Consider the following 13,648-nt stretch of genomic DNA (forward strand, 5'->3'; position numbering starts at 1 on the left):
GTCTGTTAACATCTGCAAGAAAACTAACTCACTTTGGGGGTCGGATTACAAAGTAAACATATCTAACTACCATGGCTGGCTGGACCAACATCCTCACCAGTGGTCTGGAATCTTGCCTCACATTTTCATCTGTCAACTCTTTATTAACAAGCACATTGGGTGACATGAAGCTATAGTGGAGGCCTTGTGCACAGTTTCTGGTCTTGAAGAGACAAATCAAGCAAAATCTTGGGGAAAGGTTCCTCCTGAATGTTATGTTGTAAAAAGTATTGTTTCATTGTCTGACTTGGGTCCACACATAGCAGCCCAATTGTAAATGCGGTTAAGGATTTAATTGTAATTAAAACAAGGGTTATTTTTCTTATTCCTCATATAAGATTATTGTGTGAAACTCTGGTTGTGTTTTGAGTATCTCTTTTTATCTAATTGCTCGACAGTAAAACATATGGCAGGGACCTAGCACTCATGAAGAGTGAGTGAGTGAGTTTGTGTTTACACCGCATTCAGTAATATTCCATATATGGCGGCGGTCTGTAAATAAGTCGAGTCTGGACCAGACAATCCAGTGGTCAACAGCATGAGCATCTACGCAATTGGGATACGATGACATGTGTCAACCAAGTCAGCAAGCCTGACCACCCGACCCCGTTAGTCGCCTTCTCGTGAAGAACCAAATTCAAAAGGCACAGCATCTCGGAATTAAATCTGTTTACCTTCGTGATGTGATTGAGGCATGCAAGGTGAAATCTAGTGAGGAAGATCTAGTATCTAGAAATACCCAGAACATCTTCAAGCGTAAGACAGACGCTGGCCTTTTCACTTCCATTGAACAGTTTGTTTTAAAAAGGTGGTTATCTATATCCTCTTCGCATATTATACAAATGGAAACTTTTGAATTTGGAGATAAGTTCAAATTCATAAATAATTTTGTTGGTGTTCCAGACAGATCTTGCACCTTGGTCATCTAATGTCCAAGTGACATTGTGGGCTGCAAGTTTCCCAACAGTAAAATGTTAGGCAGTAGGGGCACTTGACCGGACCACATGAGGTGATGACAGCATGGAGATAGGACAGGGCTTAACAGGAGGGCCAATAAATATGCCTTTCACTTATAGCGTTATCTGATGGTTGTATGATGTGACTTCTCATTGGTAATGACCCCAGCACGTGTAGCCCCAATGCAGATGTTCTTAGTCTCTGAATCTCTGGTCTCCATAGGGCTCCTTTTCAATATAAATGGGCTTGTTTGTTACTATCAAAATTATATATATTCAGAGACTAAGCCTTAGTCTAATCAACGTCATACATTGAGCGACACCCTTGTCTAACAAATCGACAGCTGTTGCTTTTCCTTCGCCATGTTTGCCCACACCGACGCCATATAACGTCCCAGGTCGCCGACAACGTCTGTTACGGTAGATCATATTATGCAATTAACTACGTATGTAGGCTATTTCAAGGCATCTAGTTGCGGAATTCAGCTGCTATTAGCGTTGGAAACAAAGTTGCAACTGAAAGCACCTCGATATGACCAGCGTCGCCGAACATTTGCTGTCTTACTCTAAGCTGGTTCCCACTTCTCTGTGTGCGCCTATATTTTGGGCTATTTTGATGTTGGAGACGGGACCAAGCTTATGTCAACACGGCGCCCATAATGCACTGAGTTAGTGAAGCGCAAGCGCAGCGTACCCAGAATCCCAGGCTCAGCGACACCAAACGGATGATTCGGGAACCGGTCTAATCAAAGTCACACTCTTTCGCCAGATATAATAAAATAACTTCGACATGATTTTTTTTCTTTTATTGTCACATATAATATATTACTGTACACCATTGTACAAACATTACTGAGGGCCATGGACATCATAGCACATGATTAGCATTTGGCAGAGTTTTGTTGTTGTATGTGAATTCACAATTAAAGTCATTTCAGGTCTTGCATACTTGAAACTCTTATGCGTTTGATTCTGAAGGATGGTATATGCTATTTTATTCACAAAACATGCAAGGTTAACGTTCCTTCACGTTTGGACGCCTTTGGTAACTAAATCTTGAAGTTTAGAATCGTCTGTATGCACAGAATCAATAGAGTCAGTTCTCATTTTAAAATATGTAGAAGGCAGTTAAATACTGTCTATGTCAAGGTAGGGTAGCATAGTGGTTTAAGTGTTCGCTCGTCACGTCGAAGACCCGGGTTCAGGCGCGTAGCAAGCCAATTTTTTCGTGTAAGCCCGATAGGTTACAAAGCGTCATATTTAGATAGTATTGAGGGCTTACCCAGCCTTTTTAGCAACAATCATATGTAAGCCCGGGCTTTTTTTTTATTATGGTAGCTTCGCTCCTGTGGTTCGAATGTGTGAAGCCCCATGCTGGAATTTTGCTAAAAGTGGCCTAAAAATGAACGTGTTCGATGCCAGATGTTTTTGTATCAGCCTAACATTGTGAAATATACTCAGCGTTTCGGGATGGCATAGCTTGTGTTCGTTTCTCAGCTGGATATACATGTTTGTTTCAGGTCTTTCGCATAATCCTAAAGTTTCATTGGTCAGTTTAGATCGTACACGTGACATCTATATTTTCAAGATGTGCAAGGTTCTTTTTTTAAAGAAACAAAATTTATCCCATTGAGTTACTTAACAATGAAAATCAATGAAGTATTATCCTGAACAAAGTAAGTTGTTTTCATACAGGGTCTTCTGGCCAAGATATCGGTGTATTAAGGTGTATTAACACCTACTTTGGTGTTTTAAGAATGTGAAGGAAACTGCAATGTCGCAAAAATAATAGTACTCGTATTTGCTGTATAACAAATTAAGTAACTGCACATACACATTTACCTAAATGTTTTTGGTTTTATTATAGCAAAGGAATTATTTCAGGTGAACAAATGACAAGACTTAGCATATGTTTATGACGGGTGCCATCGGTGGGCAGGATACGCTCACCTTGGGGCGAACACCTGATATCATCACTATTTCATACAGTGATTCATAAACACATGCTCTGTCGTCGTATCACATGGTGACAATCACTGGATTGTCTAATTCAGACCCGATTTGTTTACAAACAACATCATACAGATGTAATACTGCTGAAACAAATACCTGCACTGTTGTACAATCGACTCTGCTTTTGGCAGAGACGTCTTAGGGCGTCCGTATTTAACTCTGTGTTTCTCATCGCCTGAGCTGTTCCAACAACAGTGAAAATTAAAAAAAGGCACACAAAAAATAAATACTATTCAATATTCAAATATGAATGTATACTCAACAATGCATTGGGAATCGCGGCAAAGACAATAAAGGTTTGCCCCTAAACTCCCTACCAGTGTGTATGTTCACTGGTAGAGAACTTGGTTACAGTGAGGGTGGAGTCTTTGTGATGTTTGCGACAGAAACTTTATGATTTCTGACAGAGTCTTTGTGATTTGTCACAGAGTCTTTGCAATGATATGTGTTATAATAAGATTAAATGGTAATTATAGCTTTAGTTTGTGGTATTAAAGACTATAATTTTCCTAATCAACACATAATATCATTTTGCAACTTTATCATTTACTTAAATAAATATAGCAATAGCATAGATATTGTTATCATAATTTGCAATGAAAGTCATGTTGATGATAAAGATGAGTAAAACATCAAGATTATCAACCCTCGGAGAACTAAATATTCATAACGAATTATTTCAGTCACCCAAATGAACAAGTCAGTAGATAAGATGATTTCTCAAGGGAAATTTTGTGTGCATCATGTACAGTTCTCCAGTCTATATAACATTTTAACGAGTACCTGCAAGTGATTGCAAGTCACAATATCATTACCTCTTGAAATGGAACCCATACAAATAGATAGTACAAAGCCCCATTCACAATGCTTAACTCACATAGTCTGTATAAAACAATTATTTTCAGAAGAAGACAATTTAGTCAACATACATGATTGCGATGATGATTGTGATCTACACACTGTTGTAGATGATAATTATTGATGACTATCGGTCAATCATAAATAGACTTCAAAATTAAAAGTGTTGTCTCATGTAACTCAATATCTGAATATGAATAAACACTACAGGCTTGAGGAACAGACTGTAGTGTTACATCTCTGTTAAAGTGGCGATTCATGGCTATTTTAATCCCATAAGTGGATTCATTGCATTGGTTTTTACTGAACTATGTATTTCCGGAATATTGAAGTAAATCTAAGCTTGGAGAAAAATGCGCCCAAAAAGAAGGTATGACAGGTCTGCCTTACACCAATATTTATGCCAGGAGATTTTCAACCAAAGTGAACCGATTCTGCACAATTCTATTTTAAGTAATTCACGCAATATTCATACGCTTCATGGTGGAATTAAAAGCATGGGGCAAATATCACCACATTATTCTTGACCACTTATGATGTTCTTGTCAACGTTGTCCGGACACACTCTAAACCACAAGTGTTCAAGCAGAACAGTGGACGCGTCCGTGCATGTTCTGAATTGGAACACATAGGCCATATTTAGAACAGGCGTGTTCTAATTTCAGAACACAATGTGTTATTAAAAGACTGATTTCGTAAATGCATGTGGTTACAACAAATCAAATGACTAAAATACTTTTGACATAATCATTAACGTGTTAAGATATTTTAAGACAATGTTGAACATTATACAAGCGGACATTTAAAAAAGATTTTAAAGAAATTGGTAATAATTTTTGTATTTGAACTTTAACCTTTCCTTCGAAGAAGGAGAATAAAAATACATGTATTTTGCAAGAGGAAAATAATTCCTTAAAATGTTCTAAATAACTGGGTAAAATCTGGTTATATATGGTTTCCAATTCATAAATAACTGAATAAGCAACCTCTAAAGTAGACTATCAGAACGCATAGTGTTCCTTTACATTTGATAAAATGAACGCGTTAGGACGGTATCTCTTCTATAAGGTTTGATTTGATATGTTTTCGGACGGCGTGTGTTTGATTAGAACAGCTTCTAAGATGCCTAGCAGTTAGAACAATCGAAAAAAAAATACATTATAAGACAATAAAGGTATATCCAAGATATTTTTATGGATTAAACTTCTTTTTTAATTTCTCTCACAACGTTTCGAGACCATTCCAGGTCCCTTCATCAGGTGGACATCAATGTACAACTTCTAAATGCCACTGAAAGACAATAAAGGTATAGTTTTTTGATGACGTAACAATTGAATGACGTTTTCCCGTCACTGCGCCATTCTAGTGTGCCCCCTCGTAATCGAACCATTTTACATTACGTCACAATGTAAGCGACGTCACGATGCATGTCAGTTGTCATCGCCTCGTACGGCCTCCTACAGTAAACTACTCCGTTGCATCCCGTTTCTTGGTTTGCTGTTGCTTCACGCAGCTAACATCACTGGTGGAAACATTACGTTTATGTTTTACGACGGTTAAAATGTGTCATTTCGACTCACAAGTTTTCAGCGACACGGTAACGTTCCTAATGTTTACATTCCCACAATGCAATTGTGGAATGTCGCTTGACTACTCAACTTCCTCTGGATGTACTGATCTAAACTTACGCTGGTAGTAGAAATGCAACGTTCATATTGCCCCATATGGTTTACGTTAATGACAGATGTAATTAAAATAATTCAGAGAAGATATTTAATCCGAACGTAAACCGTCATCAAACTGTTATCATTTGCTTTTTTTCTGGTAACGTTCGTCTTAACGTAGGGGGCAGACACATCAATAGAACAGCGCGCCAGTTAGCCCTGTGCGAGGATTCTTAATTTAGGTCACCGACACCGTCGTTTGTTTTCTGCCTTAAATTAATCGTAATAGACCGATCCAGTCTGTCAATCAAAACTGGCGCATGCGTCAATTTTGGCCAATCAGCAGGCCGGGCGCGCTGTGTGGATTTGTTAGACTTATTTCCGGGGTCAAACGATGCCTCCGAAGCGATGTGCTTCGAATTATGCCATTTACACTCGCTATATCTATTACATATTGCTGTGATTTGATGTGTACCTTTAACAAAACCATTACGATCAAGACAAAAAAAATTGAGGCGGATCAAGGAATGCGATAGGCCTAACGAGCAGTTAAATGTCGGCACCGTCGTTCACGAAACCTACGTCTGCTCGAAGGTGCGAATTTACACGAATTTACACACTTTCGCACATGAGCAAAAGCATTACCAATAGATGACAACAAATAGCAGTTTAGGATTTTGCAAGTGTTATAAACACGGACAATTCTTGTAACTACAAAATTGTTTTTGCTTCACGTTTTTAGTCACTACTGGGCATTGAGTTGGTACACCATCAACCTGAAATGACAAATCTGACAGCGAGCTGATTTCGGTTAGGGTCGACCGAAATAGTAAAACTTGTTACATTAAAGAACAATGTGGTGGATATGGTTGCATTCGCGATTAGATATTCTTAAATTTGTCACACATTTTAGGATGTTTTAAAGTTTCAAAAGCACAATCTGAAGGCCTATGTACAGTACAGTATCTAAAGCGGTTGCCTATCACGCAATATCCAAACATCAAAACTAATTCAAATGAGTGTCTATAAAACCATGTCTTAAATATTTCAAAATTTCTATAAAAGAGATGGGACTTTGAATTGATTTAGCTTACTCCATGTGGATCGGAGACGAAAAGTATGTGAGAAGAATAGTGACTTTCTGGAATATCGGACGGAGTGAAATATAAGTTTATTTCCTAACTATGTGAACATTATTTGTTTTGATTTTTTGTCACAGCATAATTATTTTACATGTAGGATTGGGGTTGGGGTGGGGGGGGTTGGGGTACATTGGTACATTTTAGGAGTAATAACATAGTTCTGTCATTTTAATTATAATTCACTGGAAATGATAGCAAGGTATGTTTTTAGAATCTTGCCTCCTTCAGGAAACGTGGAAAGGTAATAACATAGATAATAATCCAATCAATTATAAATAATTACTTAATTGACTCACATATCAGATTCATGTGAATTTAAGGCAGAACTAGGCAAACAAACACTATATACATATCATGGCTGAACGATCACTTGGTACTAAGATAGCTAGTTTGTTTTAAGAAATATTTGGTCTTTAAATAATATGTTTACTAATGAGATTATTCAGAGAGTGATCACTAGTATCATCACTCATAATAAAGTTATTTCAACATCCAGAGAATTTGAAAAAACCCAAAGGCTACGTTTTGGTCACACCCAAGCATTATTCAGTCTTGGAACCAAATAACTTACAGAATTGTTGACTGTTCATGTAACTGGAATGGATATTGAAACATATAATATTCAACCCCGATTTCATGTAATACTTCTTAGAAATCATCAGCTTTTGAGGAGGTTACCAATATTTGAAGACTGAGCCAAAGTAGTGTTTATTAAGATGTTGGTTTTGGAAAAATTGTTCAAGGTTTGTTGATGCTTATTTGGAAAATAAGCTTAAATTCATATTAAATTGCACACTGGTTTAATTGCAGGAGGTGAAGGCTTCAGGACATTTTCATGTATGTTTTCCTAAACTTTTGTTATGACTTTTACCAAATTGTTAAGCAACTTTAATATAATTTTGATGACACTAGTAAGTATCTCAGAAAAGGAAATAGATCAGAATTAGTGTTATGTCCCTAAGGGATATGGTCTCAGATCTAATAAAACAAAGATTATCATTGTTTAAGAAGCAATAATGTCAATATGTAATTTTATTGACAAAAAGCTTTAAAGTTTGAATATATTCTTTGCCTCTTATTTACATTAGTAGTTAGCAGTTAAATATATCTGAAGAAAAAGCAGTATATTTATATGTTGTGTAACATTCTATTTCAATGCTAGTTAATTGTTCGGATAACTGTGGATCCTCTGTTCAAAGATTTTGCATCACGTTTCCTATTTATGGAAGATGTGTCAGTGTACAGGTGCAGACTGTATCTTGGATTCTTTGTGTTTATGGTGGTGTGACATACCTGTAGATAAATGCTGGCAGTTCATGAAGTCCATTATAGTGGAGGTTTGTAGATTAGGATTCCACAACAAAGTACACATAGAAAAATAAATTTGAAAGGATTATTAAAAAATGGATTTCCGTATATTCAGTGTCATTTTAGGATGGTGTACAGATTTTGAAGAGGGAAATTTTACTGAGAATAGCTGCAGATTAGCTGCTGAATATTTGCTTCTGGGTATGTCAAGATACATCCATGGAAACATACAGTATTGTTAACAGGTCCAGTAACGTTTTCCAGATAATATGTACAGACAAACAAGGTGGACGAAGTAGTAGACGGGATACTGTTTTCCTGCGTTGTTCCTTGAAAGGTAGAAACCCATGTTTTCACAAACTTCTAATTTAAGTAAAAAGAACGGATAAATAAATAAAGGTGGCACGCGCAGTTTTGACAATCTTTTTAATATAGATACCGAACCGATCTGCAACTTCAACATTCGGTTGTGTTCACGGTTTTTATAATATTACGATGGGAATTTTTGAGAAAAAACAACAAACAACATAATTCAGTTACCTTTCCCCTGCTAATATCTTAGACGAACGTGAAATGACGGATAGATTATTTGGTAGAAAATACGCTTCCCAATCTCAGCAGCTGGCTGAGACGATTTTTTCATCGGGCATGTAGATATAACTACATTTTCACTCGCCAGTTATACAACCTGTCAACTAAAATATATTGAAAATAAACTACGTAAATTTTCCTTTTTACATATCATTCACAAACGACGGATACCAAAGTACAACAAACAGAATTCATCAACAACATTCGCTATCACGTACGTTTCGCCGGCGGTGACGCCATTGTGATTAGTCCGTGGTTGTCCCCCCTAACGTCAAAAACGAAGTGGGCGGGGCTTATCGGCCGGGACTGGATCGGTCTATTATCTTTAGAAAGTATTAAATTTGGCATCTTAGAAAAGAAATACAGTTCGCCCTACCACCATGTATAGTGTAATAAAAAACACTTTCGCCCTGAACTATTATCGTCCGAGTGCTTTAACGTTATAATAGTTCAGGGCGAAAGTGTGTTTTATTACACTATACATGGTGGTAGAGCGAAGTGTATTTCTTAATTATGATGTTCTAACAAAGTGACGTCATGATAAACATGCGCAGTTGTCTCTTCCCCAACGCTACCGAAAGTGGTTTGGCGTCACAGGTCAAAATGAAAATGCTGCCTGTGATTCAGCTTATCGAAGACAAAACAAGATTATGTCAGGATGGTAAATCCAACAAGACCGCAAAACGGTCAATAATAGAAGTTAAAAGGGTGAGTGGCATATTAAAAATCATGTATTACATACTTTTATATCCTGTTATGTAAGGAAACTTATCATCAAGTAGGTGGTTACAAAGATTCTTCCACAATGTACAAAGTGAATTGCATATTCTTACAAAATGGAACCTGTTTTGTATTGACTAAAACCGTTGGATAAACGTTTTTCGTATTTGTTTGTGGGTGAAATAAAACTGTATTTTCATTCAAAATTGTGTGTCGTGAATTAGAGTTCACTTGAAATTTGAAATTACGTGTATGCCACATCATATCTTTCAAATGATTTATTTAGTGTAAAATTGTATTATTTATTGTAGGATGTGACCGTTGATGAGATTGACGGGGCTCTGAAGACATAAGCCTCAGAGGGTCCAAACATCGTCGCTTTCCTCAGAGGTGATGCTCTGGCCGGCCTCCTAATCGCTTCCGACACCGTGTAATGCGAGGTGAATGTCGAAGATGGCATCATGGCCGCGGTATTGAAACTGATGGCGACGTACTTCATTTTCAATTTAAGCTATCCCACAGCATACACGATGGTTTTGTAGGTTCAGAGAAATGGGGGAAGTTGTCTCATCCTTGCCCGACCCTGAGGTATAGCTCTGTTTTCTTCAATGATATGCGACTTTAACTGCAGATGTTATGAGATGTGCACGAATGAGTTGTTGCAGTTAAAGTTATCTCCTTCTCCTACTCTCCATATAGCCGTCCGCGGTCTAACAAAAGGATATTAACAATAACACATTTTCGTACTCAATGTAAGTTTTAATAAAGCTTTGAATAATTTCATATTGTTGTTGTTTTTATTCGTTCATGTTAGGCTGGTGGAAGTTTGAGAACACTAGTGTTCTGAAATAAGGCTCAGAACACTCAAAGGGCGTTCTAAATCTGTTACAGCGTCCGAGGCATCCGGGGCTGTTCTTAATTGAACACATACAGAACACACAAGGAGTGTTCTAAAATCTAGAACACGAGCGTTCTGTACGTGGAACACTAGTGTTCTGACGGCAGAACACATAATGTCTAAATCAGAACACTCCGAATGCGTTCTAAATCTGTTACAGGTATGGTGTTCTCATGTTCAGAACTAGAACACTTAGGTTTAGAGTGCATGGAACAGATGAGAGACGAAATATGAAAATTTAACATTCAGTCTAAATCACCTCGAATTATAGCTTCAAACATTCAGATGATCTTTAGACACCACAGATACATTAATAGAAACGTCCAATTCCGATTCATGAACAAGATTTTAGAAATTGTGTCCCCCTCAATTGCATTCTCGGGATTGTGAATTATCTGTGACCAAGAATGAATTTTCCGTTACATCAATTTCATAATCGCAATTTTTCTGTCACTATAGAGCTATTCAGTGTTTTAGATATGTGTCCTCTTTCCGCCGATTAAACAGCATATGCTTCTTTATAGTGGGAAATAAACCCAATCATAATTGTTTCTTTGCATGCTACAATAATTCATTCAATCATTTTTTCAAATATATCAAGTCATTATAAAGAAATTATGAAAATCTTAATTTATTACTTTACATGATTATAAAGGGTTTTCAGAGTAATATCGCTACATTCGTTCCTGAAGGAACATAGCATTGAGGTAAACGTTGAATTAATTCCCTTACAAAGTTGATTTTGGACGTCTACAAGACATATATTGTACCTTACCCTCGCCTTGCAGATGCTATAATCACAAAGACTCTGTCATAAATCATAAAGTTTCTGTCCCAAAACTCACAAAGACTCCACTGTCACTGTAACCAAGTTCCCTACCTGTGATACACGATATTGTGGAGTTGACTGCCATATTTGTGCGTGAAAATCGCGAACTCCTAACATTGTCGGATCGTAAATATTAGTGGATGCCAAACCTAAATCGTGACAGGGAGTAAAGATGCAAGAGTTGCTTCCATTTAAATACCTGCTGAAGATTCGTTTTTCAATTAAATCTAAAACATTTTAAACACAATTTTTATTTTTTCTTGTGGTGGAACCTTTTTTTTTCAATGGGCGGTGTACAATTGCGAACGGTCGGCGCAAAGTTTAGAAATAAAAATATATTTTTTTATTGTATGGGCGGGTGAGATTTTTACGGGCGGTGGGAGATGAGAAACACAGAATTAAATAGGGACGCCCTTATGAATGTGGAAACGGTTTTGTCGCTTTTATTTAGTTTACGGTCTGAAATAAATCAAACGTGTATTTATAATATAATAGGTAATAAGAAATGGTTAAAGAAATTAATGAACGCGCGTCCTTTGGTACATTGAAATTTCACAGATCACGGGTAACCAATTCAGAAATACGTATAAGCATTGTCTCAAAGTTTCTTACGCTATTCTTACAGAGGGTAGCCCAGTCTCATGTCAAGGTCAGTTTGCAGCAATCTTCTCACGGGGGCTTCTGAGTCCGTGGTCTCGGTGTGAGCCCGCCTGTAAGTTAAATCCAAGACGTTGACATTTTCCAAAACACGAAAAATGCCCAATGACAACCACTGATTGCAAAATACCCTTGAAACCCCTGTGGCAGGGCTGAACGGTGTTTTTTTGTTGTTTATTTTTGTCTGTTTGTTTGTTGTTGTTGTTGTGTTTGTTATTATTTTTTTGGTTTTTTTGTTGTTGTTTTGTTTTGTTTGGTGTTTTTCTTTCTTTCTTTTTCTTTTTGGGGGGGTGTGGTTACTTGGAATGGTCCTTTTCAGGTAGACTAATGCTTAGTCTCTGAATATATATAATTTTGATAGTAACAAACAAGCCCATTTAAATTTAAAAGGAGCCCCAGGGAGACCAGAGATTCAGAACCTGAGGAAATCTAGACTTGCTTTATTTATAGCTTTAGCACTGCAGAGAGGGCTTGGCAGTAGGGACAATAACGTGGTTTAGGGACTGTGAGACAGACTACTTTTCAGGTAATGTGAGTCTGTCTACAACAAAATAAACATGTCATAATAAAGCAATTAACTGAGCATCAATCAGACGGCAATGCACTGCTGTGGTGTCTAAACCCTAAAGCATGGGTGACAAGGGAGTAGTAATTATTGTCCTTCTACGCGATTAGCATGAAAAAGCCGTTGTTGCTGTTTTGTCAACCTGTTCAATGTTATAACATTGTCTTACATATAGCTGGGGTGGCCACAGATTCAGTACAACCCACTGAGCTGAAGGCTGGAGTTAACCTGTTCAATGCTATAACATTGTCTTACATATAGCTGGAGTGGCCACAGAGTCAGTACAACCCACTGAGCTGAAGGCTGGAGTCAACCTTGAGCATGCACTAGTGTGTGGATATGTGCGATATATATATATCCAATAATAATAATAATAATAATAATAATAATAATAACCTGTTCAATGCTATAACATTGTTTGTTTTGACTGCACTAATCAATGTTTGACTTTGAGCCAAATAAAGTCATGCTTAATTAACCAAACATGTTCTGTCATGAGGTGGTTATGGATGAGCACTTTTAAGGTGGCTGCCATCTTGGGGAAAGCGCTAAATATTTTTTGTTTTGGGCTGGACAATGTTTGATTTTGGACCAAATACAGTCATGCCTAAGGATCCAAAAATATATTTATTTCTGTGGTATTTTGAAATATTTACTGTTCTGTGTAACTTTCTCCAAAGTGTTCTTGTTACAGTCACTTTCTGATAATAGAAACAACAAAAACCTTTCAGCATCAACAAGAAACCTCCGCTAAAAGCAGAATTGCTTGTACAATTCTGACTATATTAGTACAGCTGAGGTCAGTCTTTAAACAATCCAAAGAATGGGATTAGTACAGAGAACAAAAATAAAACTTTCACTTCACAAACTTTATTCTGTTTCTACACAGCATCTGTCACATGATCATATGCCAGTTTCACTTAAATACAGTTTGTTTTCTCATAATATCAGGTATCACAATCATATATTTCAATCATTATAATTAACACAAACTAATATGGAATACAAAAGTACATAATGGTTGTAAATAATGAATGAACTGAAAGTGCAGCATCTTGCAGATGGACAACCCTGCAAAAACATGACTGGAAAAAACTGTTACATGAGCAGTACAACAGGGTGTTGGCATTACACGGTCCTTGGCACCAAACAAATGGTTGACAGTAACTTATCTTCGGTGTTGATTCCATTGCATAAGGGATATAGTAGGGGTGAAATGGTAGTTCTTACCGCAGTAGGTACATATTGCGGTACAAGGCCTTTGGTTCAGTTGAGATATGATCATAATGCAGAAAATTGACAAAAGCCGTCTAGCAAAGAAATACATAGATTTGGACAACATGATTTGATTTCTAGACATTTTAGAAAATGTTTAAAAAGGTTAATAAAATGACGGTAAGAAAACTGA

Source organism: Haliotis rubra, unplaced genomic scaffold (assembly GCF_003918875.1).
Source record: "Haliotis rubra isolate DU_JTF1 unplaced genomic scaffold, ASM391887v1 Scf398, whole genome shotgun sequence".
Classification (NCBI taxonomy): Eukaryota; Metazoa; Mollusca; class Gastropoda; order Lepetellida; family Haliotidae; genus Haliotis; species Haliotis rubra.